The following is a 13,699-nucleotide window of genomic DNA, read 5'->3' as shown; positions in this document are numbered from 1 at the left end:
TAGGTACCGCTGTGGTGTACTCATACTACGCTTCTGCACATCTTTTTGTGCAAATCCAGCTACATTTTACCAGCCTAGACGTCAGTGAGTTACTTGCGCATGGAGACTTCAAGGTATATCTGCCAGCGTCCGCAGACTCCGGAGTCCCCTTCTATCATTTTATGTTGCTTCCTTATATTTTATTTAGACCTTGACATATAGAGACATTGAGAATAAATTCTTAGAAGCTTGTGACTTATTTCTACCGGGTTTTGGGAGTTAAAATTGTTTGAATTGTAGTTTATTTATTTCAGATATTTATTATTATTCTGCATTGATAGGCTTACCTAGTCTTAGAGACTGGGTGCCATCACGACATCCTACGGAGGGAATTTGGGGTCGTGACAAGTTGGTATCAGAGCACTTGTGGATCGGTACGGAAACGTCTGTACTCATCTTCGGGAGGCTATGGAACTGTTAGAAAAATATTCACTTCTTTGACTCCTTATCGTGCGGCATTGATTTAGCTTGAAACATATATCTTATATTCCTTTGTATCCACTCGTGTATGACATTGCGCATTCAATATCAGTTGTGCGTCGATGGTTCGTGATGCCGCAGATGGACTACGAGGGAGCCAGAGATGCTCAAACATTGCCTCAACGTGTGGTTCCGACTGAAGATGCGGGTGTATTGAGAGATCACCTAGTGAATCATGTGCGGGGTGCAACGGACATTGGCGTCTGGTTGATTTATATGAGCTATGAAGGTTATTATTATGGATCATTGGACGTTGTGACCTATGACTTCACGCCGTCCACTATCAATGGGTGGATTGCGGGGTCATATATTATATCAGTTTTGGGCCTGAAATGTATATATGTGGTACTGAAAGGTTCCCTAAAATTTACACATGTTTAAGGCCTGAGATTTCGTAGAGGATAAGGTTAGGACTTGCGGTATGTCCGCCTCCTTCATAATTCTATACTTCAATACCAAAGGAGTTATAGAAACAACTCTAAATTTATAGAAGGTCTACTCAGCGTGGACGTCATTGTTGCGGATTTTGGGGTGCTTCGGAGTAAGTACACTTGTTGACAAGAGTCTGGACTATGTGGTTCGTGATAAGATTTGTCTTTATGGAGCTCTACTTTCGTGATCGTTATGTATAAATAGGGGTAAGGGTTACCCCAAAGAAGAATCGAAGAGTTTGTTAAGAAATTGGTCAGCTCAACAGTGTTGAGTCAGCATAACAAAAGAAGAAATTTGCCTTGGGAGAGATAATTCTCCATCAGTGTTCGTGGCAAGCCTATGAAGAGGGCAGGCCAGCCAATGCAACACCGCCACTTGGCTCAGTTCTCATAAATGCTTTTGAAAGAGTTTGTTTTCTGGACTCTCCGTAATGCGTGGCATATAGGGTTTGAACGGTTGCGTCATGTCACCATTGACGATTTCAGAATATGCCATCAAGTTCAATAAGTTAGCCCGTCATACTCCTACTTTGCTTCCTACACCCAGAGGGCGAGTCCATAGACTCATTAAAGAACTCAATTATGATCATAAAATTTTGTACGACTCGGGAGCTATAAGCTGATACTTCATTTATGCTAGTTGTACAAATTGCCAAAATATTAGAACGTGTTCGGGGTAAGGAAAAAGAAACTAAGGAGACCAAGACGTCTCGAGGTTCTGGGGGATTCAGTGGATTCTACTCTGCAAGTATAAATCATTATGGCGGGGGCTCGGGCAGCCCATTCCGCACATCGGATTACTCGGGGTGCTCCAGTAAGTTCTTTTAATGCACCACCGACATGAATTCCTATAATGGTTATTCCAGTTATCTGCACAGACTCAATATGAGCAGCCTAACCCGCAAAAGGGTTGTTATGAATACGGTGATACTAGGCACATCATGAGAAAATTATTTCAAACTTGGGAGAGGCATATTTCATTAAAGCACTCAGGCTACGTGCCCTATTGCAGTTACTACACCACCCACACGACCAGTTAAGGGTGGAGGACATACGGGTAAAAGGCGTCCTAGAGGTGGAGACCCAGCCGTTGATATATTTATTTTACGGTATGGCGGAGGTCGCTACATCAGATGGTGTCGTTACAGGTATGACCTCGATTTAATATAAAGGAATAATTTCCTTAAGTTGATTCGGTTCTCAATATCGAAATGAGTCTTCCTATTGTGCTCCAATTATGAGTGAGCTTCATAATTCTATAATTTACTTATGTGTTTACCCATGTTGGGAGATTTTATGGAGATAACTACGCCTATCATTTTGTGTTGGTCACTAATAAGAGCTGCGAGGCTAAATGTCACTTTTTGTTACTCATTTCGGTAAATTTTGATGTAAATTCCGAATAATTAATTGAAAATTATGAATTATATGCCCTACCGGTGTGGGGTTCATTATGTGTTGTGATTTGGTGTAACCGAAATTATTTAAAAGGAGAAAATAGAAATTTGCAATTGGCACGATGTGCATATTACTTGTGATTCAGAACTGAGGACGAGATCCTCACATTTTTATATAAATTGATATGTTTAAACCGGGCTACGAGCTGCGGTGGAAGTTATAAAAGGACGAGATCCTTGTGAGGAAAATTCTTGTGTTTAAGTTCTCCCTTGTGAAACTAAATTTGTACTATAGTACTAATAGGGAGTCATGCATGTTAGGCTTATTTGAAAATTCTTATATGAAATTCTCTGTGCATAGTTGTCAAATTCGTGTGGTAATTATTAATTTTAACCTACGAGGTAGGTGCCCGCCTAGGTGGCATTAAATGTGACTCGTTAATTTGGGTAAATAAGTTTGAGGTCTTCATGCCTCGTGTCTCGTTATCAGTATTGTGAAAGTTTGAAATGAGATTTTCGTTAACATGAAGTTAATTGATGATTCGGTAATTGATTATGAACTACTATTAAGACCAGATTGACCCAGAAGGGTGCTCCATTCAGATAGACCGAGGAATTTGAGGAAAGCTTCCAAAAGCTCAAGACAGCTTTGACTACAGCCCCAGTATTGGTATTACCTATAGGTACAGGATCTTATACTGTGTATTGTGACGCATCACGTATTGGTCTCGGCGCAGTGTTGATGTGAGACGGTAGGGTGATTGCTTACACGTCCAGACAGTTAAAGGTGCATGAAAAGAATTATCCTGTATATGACCTGGAGTTAGCAGCTATTGTTCATGCCTTAAAAATTTGGCGGCATTATTTGTACGGTGTCCATTGTGAAATCTACACTGATCACCGGAGTCTACAGCATCTGTTTAAATAGAAGGATCTTAATTTGCGGCAGCAGAGATGGTTAGAGTTGCTTAAGAATTATGATATCACCATTCTCTATCATCCGGGGAAGGCCAATGTGGTGGCCGATGCCTTGAGTCGTAAGGCGGAGAGTTTGGGTAGCTTAACATATTTACCGGTAGCAGAGAGGCCTTTAGCCATGGATGTTCAGGCCTTGGCCAACCAGTTTGTTAGATTGGATGTTTCCGAGCCGAGTCGGATTTTGGCTTGCGTGGTTTTCCAGTCTTCACTTTATGATCGTATCAGGGAACGTCAGTATGATGACCCCCATCTGCTTGTCCTTAAGGACACAGTTCAGCATGGCGATACCAAGGAAGTCACTATTGGAGATGAAGATGTATTACGGATGCAGGGCAAGCTATGTGTGCCTAATGTAGATGGTTTTCGTGAATTGATTCTCTAGGAGGCTGATAATTTGCGGTACTCCATACATCCGGGTGCTACGAAGAAGTAGAAGGACTTGAGGCAATATTATTGGAGGAGGAAGATAAAGAAAGACATAGTGGAGTATGTAGCTCGATGTCTAAATTGTCAACAAGTGAGATATGAGCATCAATGACCTAGTGGATTACTTCAGAAGTTAGTGATTCCAGAATGGAAATGGGAGAGGATCACTATGGATTTCGTTGTTGGGCTCCCACGGACTCAGCGGAAGTTGGACGCAGTTTGGGTGATTGTGGATAGGCTGAACAAATCAGCTCATTTCATTCATGTGATTACTACTTACTCTTCAGAGCAGCTGGCTCTGGTATATATTCGCGAGATTGTCAGACTTCACGGTGTACCAGTATCTATCATCTCTGACCGGGGTACACAGTTTACCTCACGGTTTTGGAGGGCAGTACAGCGTGAGTTGGGTACCCGGGTAGAGTTGAGTACAACATTTCACCCTCAGATGGACGGGCAGTCCGAACGCACTATTCAGATACTGGAGGATATGCTTCGTGCGTGTGTGATAGATTTTGGGGGTGCTTGGGATCAGTTCTTACCACTTGCGGAGTTTGCTTACAACAACAGTTACCACTCATGCATCCAGATGGCTCCGTATGAGGCCTTGTATGGTAGGCGATGCCGGTCTCCAGTGGGTTGGTTCGAACCAGGCGAGGCTAGACTTTTGGGTACAGACTTGGTTCAGGATGCCTTGGAAAAGGTTAAGTTGATTCAGGATTGACTTCGTACAGCCCAATCTAGACAGAAAAGTTATGCGAATCGGAAGGTTCATGATGTTGCATTCATGGTTGGTGAGCGGGTATTGCTCTGGGTTTCGTCTATGAAGGGTGTGATAAGGTTCGGGAAGAAGGACAATTTGAGCCCTAGGTATATTGGGCCTTTTGAGATTTCTTGAGAGAGTTGGAGAGGTGGCTTACAAACTTACACTACCACCTAGTCTCTTTATCGGTCATCTGGTATTCCATGTTTCTATGCTTCGAAAATATCACGGGGATCCGTCTCATGTGCTAGACTTCAGTTCGGTTCAGTTGGACAAGAATCTATCTTATGTTGAGGAACAAATGGCTATTTTGGATAGGCATGTTCGAAAGCTGAGGTCAAAGAACATTGCTTCCGGGAAGGTTCAGTGGAGGGGTCATCCGGTCGAGGAGGCGACTTGGGAGACCGAGCATGATATGCGCATATGTTATCCACACTTATTCACCAGCTTAGGTACTTTTTCTAACTCCGTTCGAGGACGAACGTTTGTTTTAGAGGTAGAGAATGTGATGACCCAAAATGTCATCTTTAAATTTAATGAATAATTATGTGATCTAAGCACTATTTACCATTACTCGACTTGAGTGTGCAGTCCGTAAAAAAATTTCGGAAAGTTTTCAGGTGAAAAATGAATTAAAATGTGAATTAGAGCTTTAAAACTCAACTGAGTTGACTTTGGTCAACATTTTTAGCAAACAGGTCCAGATCAGTATTTTAACAATTTTGATAGGTCTGTATCGTGATTTGGGACTTAGACGTATGCCCGGAATCAAATTCCGAGGTCCCTAGCCCGAGATATGGAATTTTGATGAAAAATTAAAAGTTTAAGTTTAAATAGTGATCGGATGTCAAATTATGTGCAAACGATCCCGGAATAGAACTTTGATGATTCCACCAGCTCCGTATGGTAATTTTGGACTTAGGAGCGTGATCGGAATTTTATTTGGAAGTCCGTAGTAGAATTAGGCTTGAAATGCCGAAAGTTGAATTTTTGGGAAGTTTGACCGAGGGGTTGACTTTTTGATATCGGGGTCGAAATCCGATTCTGAAAGTTTTTATAGCTCAGTTATGTCATTTATGACTTGTGTGCAAAATTTGAAGTCATTCCGAATTGATTTGATGTGTTTCGACACAAGATATAGAATTTTAAAGTTCAAAGTTCATTAATTTTGATTTGAGGTGCGATTCGTCGTTTTGATATTGTTTGATGTAGTTTGAAGCCTCGACTAAGTTCGTATGGTATTCTGGGACATGTTGGAATAATTGGTTAAGGTCCCGAGGGTCTCAGGTGGATTTCGGAAGGTAAACGGAATGGATTTCGGACAAAGTGCTGGAAATTTCTGTTTTTCTGTTGCAGATATTCCGTGCGTGGAGCCAAGTTTGGAAGCTTATATCTCGCATTTCATAAGGAATCAGAAAATGTGCAAAACATGAAAGTTGTAGTCGTATGATTATAGGTTCCAGAAAGTTAAACTATGTATTATTTGGACATTTATACAGAAAGTTATGATAGATTGAATGAAGGCTGGTAGAGCAGTTTCGCCAGAAATTCTGATGCATGCAGCCGACTTTGGTAGCCTATATCTCGCAATGCATAAGGAATCAGAATAATTGCAAAACATAAAAGTTGTAGTCGGTGGATTCTAGTTTCCATAAAGGTAAACCATTTATTATTTGGATATTTGTACATAAAGTTATGATCAATTGAAGTAAGACTGGTAGAGCTATTTCTGGTGGACTTTTAGTGACGAAAAATTGACTTTTAGTGACGGATTGACAGAAACTTAAGGACCAAAAATGGTCATTTCATTCATTTCGTTTTGGATTTTTGGAGCACGGTTCTTGGGCGATTTTTGGGCGATTTTCACGGGAAAACATTGGGGTAAGTGTTCCTTATCCTATATTGATTATATTTCATGATTCCATACTCATTTACATCATGAATCCGTGAATTTATGGAAGAAAAATCAAGATTTTTGCAAAATCTTCCAAAAATAAAAATTTAAGATTTGGAGGTCGAGTTGTTATCGGATTTTGGTAAAATTGGTATGGGTGGACTCGTAATTGAATGGGTTGTCGGATTTTATAAGTTTCGCCGGATTCAGAGATGTAGTGCAAATTTTGAGCTAATTTCGGATTTTAATGAAAATGTAATATTTTCTTATGAAATTGATTACTATAATTTTTGTTGACTGTATCGAATTAATTATGACTAGATACGAGTCGATCAGAGTCAGAAAATCGAGGAAAAGCATAATACTTGATTAAATTGGAGCAAGTCGAGGTAAGTGACTTGTCTAACCTTGTGTGGGGGAAATTTTCCCTAGGATTGGTATTGATGTGATTATTGAAATGTGTTGAAAGTCGTGTGCACGAGGTGACGAGTGTGTACACGGATTAAATTGCGAAAGATTATATTTTTAAATTGTGTAGATCATTGTTGCGCATTTATTAAATTATTTTATCTTGTTATATTCTTCATCATTGATGTGAGATATATATTTCAAATTTGTTTGATCTTTTCTTACTAATTGTTTTACCTGTTTAGTTGAAACTTGGTTTCTTTTATTCTGTGCATTATTTGAAGGTTGATTTTATTTAAATTAAATATTATTAATATGAAGTATTTGACATTTTTAAACTTGATATTGAAGCAACGTAGTAAAGATTTTGAAATATTATTTTCCTATATTATTTACTCCTGAATATTTTTATACTCATTGTGAGGGAGCCGTGAGCTCTTTATTGTGAAAAAATATTGTTGTTGAATTATTTTGGCAAGTTAAATTATTTGAGCACTTGAGGTGCAAATTGTGATATATTGTGATATTGATACGCATGCGGTGGTATAAGGTCTGAGTGTTGAAACGCATGCGGTGAGATAAGGGTGGCTTGATACGCGTGGCTAGTAGGGAAACTACTAGAAGTCATGCGGTGTGATAAGGGTGGCTAAAATGCGGGATGCTATTTCGGGAAAAATGTTTTCTTTAAATAAATTGTGAAGGCTCCCGCGGTGATATAAGAAAATGAGATATTGTGAATTTATTTATGATTTGGGACTACGAGGCGGTACCTCGGGAGTGCCCTTGTTGATATTGATTTATGGCCATAGTTGCTTTCGATTAATTGTTGTGATTTTCATAAAGTTGAAGGAAATTCTGTTTTGAATCCACGAGATATTATTTGTAATTATTTGATGTCATTAGATGTGACATACTATTTGATTCATTTCCAATGTCATTTTATTTTACTACATTGATAAATATTTTACCATGCCATTATTATATTCCAGTAGGGCCTCACCTGACCTCGTCACTACTCTACCGAGGTTAGGCTTGGCACTTACTAGGTACCGCTGTGGTGTACTCATACTACGCTTCTGCACATCTTTTTGTGCAAATCCAGCTACATTTTACCAGCCTAGACGTCAGTGAGTTACTTGCGCATGGAGACTTCAAGGTATATCTGCCAGCGTCCGCAGACTCCGGAGTCCCTTTCTATCATTTTATGTTGCTTCCTTATATTTTATTTAGACCTTGACATATAGAGACATTGAGAATAAATTCTTAGAAGCTTGTGACTTATTTCTACCGGGTTTTGGGAGTTAAAATTGTTTGAATTGTAGTTTATTTATTTCAGATATTTATTATTATTCTGCATTGATAGGCTTACCTAGTCTTAGAGACTGGGTGCCATCACGACATCCTACGGAGAGAATTTGGGGTCGTGACAGAATGACTCTGGGGTCTTCATTTCATAATCTGAACTGGTGAGTGTCTTACCAGTCTGGCTTGTTGAAGCTTTCGAAGAAGCTTGTTGAAATGGTCCTTCTATTTTCTGAATAGTAACAAGGACTTTCATTGTAGCTGGTTTATTTATAGTAGGAACTCTCGGAGGGGTTACCATTATATTTAGAGGTGGTCTCACGGGTAAGGGGGGATAATAATCTGCTAGTGCAGAATATCTATTTTCTCTCTTTGGTGAGGCCCTGAAGGGACCCTTCTGGTTCGGTCTCATTTTTTCCCTGTAGGAATTCTCTGGTTAGAAAGTCTGGTAAAGAATTTTCCTCACCTTTAATAAACTCAATTTGAAAATCAAAACTAGATAATAGTGCTTGCCATCTGGCAAAAATCTGTTTTGAAATGAGGTTTTTAACATCTTTTTGTAAAATCTCTTTAGCTGACTTATAATCAACTCTTAATAAAAATTCTTTATTTATTAAATCGTCTTGAAACTTTGTAATACATAGTACTATAGACAAAATCTCTTTTTTGACTGTACTATAGTTTTTCTGAGCCGAATTCCAAATTCCGGAAGTGAAACGGACTAATTGTTCTGAAGAGTTTAAGGAGACTCTTTATTTAAGAATACCACCGTACCCTTCATCAGAAGCGTCAGTTTCGACTATCATGAATGCCTCAGGATTAGGAATGCCTAGACAAGGAAGTTTTTGAACAATAGATTTGACTCTTTTGACAGTGTCAGTTTGTTCTTGACTCCATGGGACTGGATTCTTTCTGAGACGTTTGTATAGTGGTTCACAGATTTTCCTAATATCAGGAATGAAGTCTGCTACATAATTAAGGCTTCCTAAGAACCTTTGTAATTGTGTTTTGTCTAATATTTCATCAGGAAATTTTGAGGAGAACTCAATGGCTCTACAGAATGGTTTGTAAGTGCCTTGGTATAGATCATGTCCTAAGAATCTGATAGTTGTTTGAAACAATCTAATCTTCTTAGCACTTACTACTAGTCCATTATGTTTTACGATTTTAAAGAATGTATTTAAATGTTTAAAATGAGATTCTATATCTTCAGAAAATATTAAAACATCATCAATGTAAACAATTGACATATTACTGTATGGATTGAATATGTTATTCATAATGTTTTGAAATTCTGATGGGGCATTTTTTAACCCGAAAGGCATTACGTTCCATTCATATTGTCCAAAGGGGACATTAAAGGCAGTTTTATATTTATCCTTTTCGCTAATTTGAATTTGCCAAAATCTTGACTTCATATCAAATTTGCTATAAATATTTGCTTTATAAGTTCTTTTTAATAAATCTCTTTTATTAGGTATCGGGTACCTAATCCATTGTAAAACCTTGTTTAATGGTTTATAATTAATAACTAATCTGGGAGCTCCTCTTTCCTTTTCTGCACTTTTATTAACATAAAAAGCTGCACAACTCCAAGGTGATTTAGAGGGTCTGATAACTGGACTTGTTTCACACCTCACATCTGGCTTTTATATGCCTGGAAGGTTTCCACCAGTTAAAGATTTCTATTTTAACATATTTGAGAATTCTTAATCTAGCTAATTCAGTACCCTTATATTTAAAGACTGGCGGTAATCCGCACAATCAGTAAGGATAAGAATTGAAATATACTTGAATTTTATATATAGTTTAATGACTGTATGGAAGGTTAAAAACCTTTACTCAAGCAAGGGGTCTGTCATAATATAATACATACTTTTATTGAGCCCATGTGTCTAGCAGTTCTAACCGTGAAAGAAGATGCCCTTTTAACTCCTTTATCGGGCTGAGGTTCACGGCTGGCTAGACGGAGCCACTAAGGCAAAGCCAATAAGAGTAGTGTTATATCAGACTGTACCAACCATCTTGACACCAAGTCAAAACTCTATATATAAAACTCATTTATATTTTAATAGATGCCGTCGCTTTCATAGTGTATATAGGAGAGAAGTTAGATACTCAACATAGATATGAAGTCTCTTAGCCGGACATCGTCACGGCCAGAGAGGAGAGACTAGAAGAAAATCTAAACTAAGAAAGACAGAAGTATGTACCTTGTGGCCAAGAAGCAAGGCCCTGAAGATGAAGAACTGAAAACTTTTATTTATTTGTTCTTCTATTACAATCTACAAACTTCAAACTAACTCTTTACTTACACTTAGAGAGAGAGAGAGAGAGAGAGTTCTAGAGAGAGGGAGTCTTAACTTCTGCCTCTAAAAAATGAACGAATGACTTCTATAAATAGAAAAAGAAAAGGAATCTATGAACAGTAAATGTGGGTCCCCGTGGGTCCCTGTAACAGTGTTTCTACTGTTGAAACAGTGTATTTACTGTTGATGAACAGTGTATCTACTGTTTGAGTGGGTCCGGCGGCTTCACTATGCTGTAGGTCCGGCGGCTTCACTGTTTGAGTGGGGTCCAGCTATTTCACTGTGCTGGTTTCTTTTCCGCTTTTTTCATTTTGCGGATGAATTCTTCTGTATCATGTAAGTCTTCTTCAGATAATATTTTTTCTGCTTCAATGGGCTGAGAATCTTCAGCAATATCATCGTTGCTTGTTTCACTTTGCATTGACGTATCTGACTTTTCATATTGATTAATGGAAGACAGTAAATTTCTTTTAACCTCTTCCAAGTAACTGTTAATCATCTCTGTTTTATCTCCTTCTTGAAAGGAGATCCTTCTGGCAATATGCCTCACTGAACTGTCATCAATTACCTCTTTCTGAGGTTTACTGGAATATTCTTGGATCTTCATCTCGATTGAATCCAAGAGCTCTTGACCATATAAGGTCTTTGTTTTGGGATCCTTCTTCATTAACTTGTCCCAAAAATTGTTGTAAAAAGTCCTATATAAGCAGGGGACTTGTTCTTCAGTGAATCCGACTTCCGGATTCCATTTGTGTATCCAATGGATAGAAAATTCCAGAAAGAAATATATTTGGTTAATTTTTTCTGGGTAGCAGATATGATCTGCATGATATAGATCGTTAATAAAAGGAGAAATTTTTATCCATTCTTTGTATAACATGAGAAATGGATCTGGTAAAATCTTTATTGTTGGACCGTGGTATGACCACCAGTTTAGAAACCAATTAGGAATAGTTGTTGCAAATATCTTTGCACATACTTTTATAAACCAAGTATGTTTGTGTCTATCATTATTGTAGTATAATACTTTATCAAAAGCTTGGATATAATCCCAATAAGTAAAATTCATTTTATTTTTGTTAAGGCTTATCTGCCTTTCTTTCATTGTGGATATACCCCAGTCTTCAACAGATATAATCTGTTTAATTATAATCTTCGAGAAGTTATAAACGTTCTCGTCTGTGCTATACCCAGAAAAGTGCTGAAAATCTGCACTTCCAGTACTGGTTAGTATCGTTTCATAGTAGGAACGGATTTTGTATGACTCACCCGGATAACATAACCCATTTATCAAATACCTTTGGAATATCTTCCACGGTTCTTCTTTTCTCTGAATGTCAGAGTTTTCTAAGAGAAATATTATTTCTCTTTTTGGCACTTTCTCGTATGACTTGATATCATCATTGTCATCTTTAGTAATGGAAGCAAAAGTATCACTTTGCTTAACAGAAGTATCTTTCTGTTTTTGAGCAGTCAAATATGCCTGCAAATGTGCGTATAACGGACTATCTTCTGGAATATCTTCCAGATGGACGGATGGTCCAATCGATGATTCTTCTCTGAGAGATATCCTCTCATTGACTAAACTCCTTCTTCCCATTTGTATAACTGGGGAGTTTGATGAGGATCCGTATGACGATCCCGAAGGTGATGACCTTCCTTTGGACTGTGGGGATGATCTTCCCCAACCTCTACCTCTTCCCCTACCCCAGGGGGGTTCCATCCTGTAAATATTCACCAGATAAGAAATCTGGCAGAGAATTATCAATTTCCTTTTTATATTATATTTCAAAATCAAAAGGGGCTAATTGAGCCTGCCATCTTGCAAATATCATTTTCGAGGCATCATGTTTAAAATCTTTGTTAAACATATATTTAACAGATTGTGCGTCAGTTTTTATCAAAAACTTTTGATTGTATAAATCGTCCTGAAATTTTAAAACACATTTTACTATGGTTAACATTTCATGTGCCACAGTAGCGTATTTTCTCTGGGCTTCAGACCATTTACCAGAGTAAAATCTAATCAGATATTCATGTTTATTATTGGGATTAATTTGTTTTAAAATCCCTCCGTAACCAATATTAGACGCATCAGTCTCTATAATCTTTTGCCATGTAGGATTAGCAAGGGTTAAGCAAGGTAAAGATTTAACACGTTGCTTAATATTTTTTACTAAGGTAGTGTGACTATCAGTCCAAGGGTTTTTATAATTCTTTTTTAGCCTATCATATAAGGGGGCTAAATCACGTGGCAAATCTTTATAAAAAGGTGAAATATAATTTAAACTTCCCAAAAATCTTTGTAACTGAGTTCTATCAGTAATAACATCGGGAAATTTTGAGGCGAAATCAATCGATCGTTGAATAGGAGTAATCTTTCCCTGACTAATATAATGTCCTAGGAATCGAATGTTAGTTTGAAATAAGCTCATTTTTTGTTTTGAGATTACCCAAACCATTTTGTATAACAATTCTTTTGAAAATATCTAAATGCTTAATATGCATTTCAAGTGTTTTGGAAAATACCAAAATGTCATCGATATATACAATGACGAAGTCTAGATAAGGGTTGAAAATATCATTCATAATTTTTTGGAATTCTGAAGGGGCATTTTTTAAACCAAAAGGCATAACATTCCATTCATATTGCCCAAATGGAACATTAAAAGCAGTTCTATAAGTATGCTCTTTAAATATTTGAATCTGCCAATAACCAGATTTTAAATCAAATTTTGAAAATATATTGGCGTCATATAATCTAGACAATAAATCTCTTTTATTAGGAATAGGATACCTAACCCATTTCAAATATTTATTCAAGGGCTTATAATTAATGACTAATCTAGGAACACCACGTTCCTTTTCAGCTGCGTTATTAACATAAAAAGTTGTACAAGACTAAGGAGATTTTGAGGGTTTTATCAAACCCTTTGATAGCAGACTATCAATCTCTTTTTTGCAAAATTCTACCAATTTTGCATTCATCTGACAAGGTCGAGATTTAGTAGGAATATCATCCTCAGTGAAATTATCTTCATATGGAAGAGTGACAATATGCTTTTTTCGATTCCAAAAAGCACTAGGATGTTCTGCACAGATATCAACAGCAATCTGCTCAGAAATCAATTTGATTTTTTCTTGTATTTTAGTAGAATTTAAAGTATCAAATATATTTATACTAAACAATTCTAATTGTAAAGAATCAACATGTTTTTGCTTCATATCAATTAAAGCATTAATATCTCTAGTTACTGGATCTGTAACAAAAG

The sequence above is a fragment of the Nicotiana tomentosiformis genome, chromosome 3 (assembly GCF_000390325.3).
Source record: "Nicotiana tomentosiformis chromosome 3, ASM39032v3, whole genome shotgun sequence".
NCBI classification, from domain to species: Eukaryota; Viridiplantae; Streptophyta; class Magnoliopsida; order Solanales; family Solanaceae; genus Nicotiana; species Nicotiana tomentosiformis.
Note: the sequence above shows the minus strand (reverse complement) of the source record.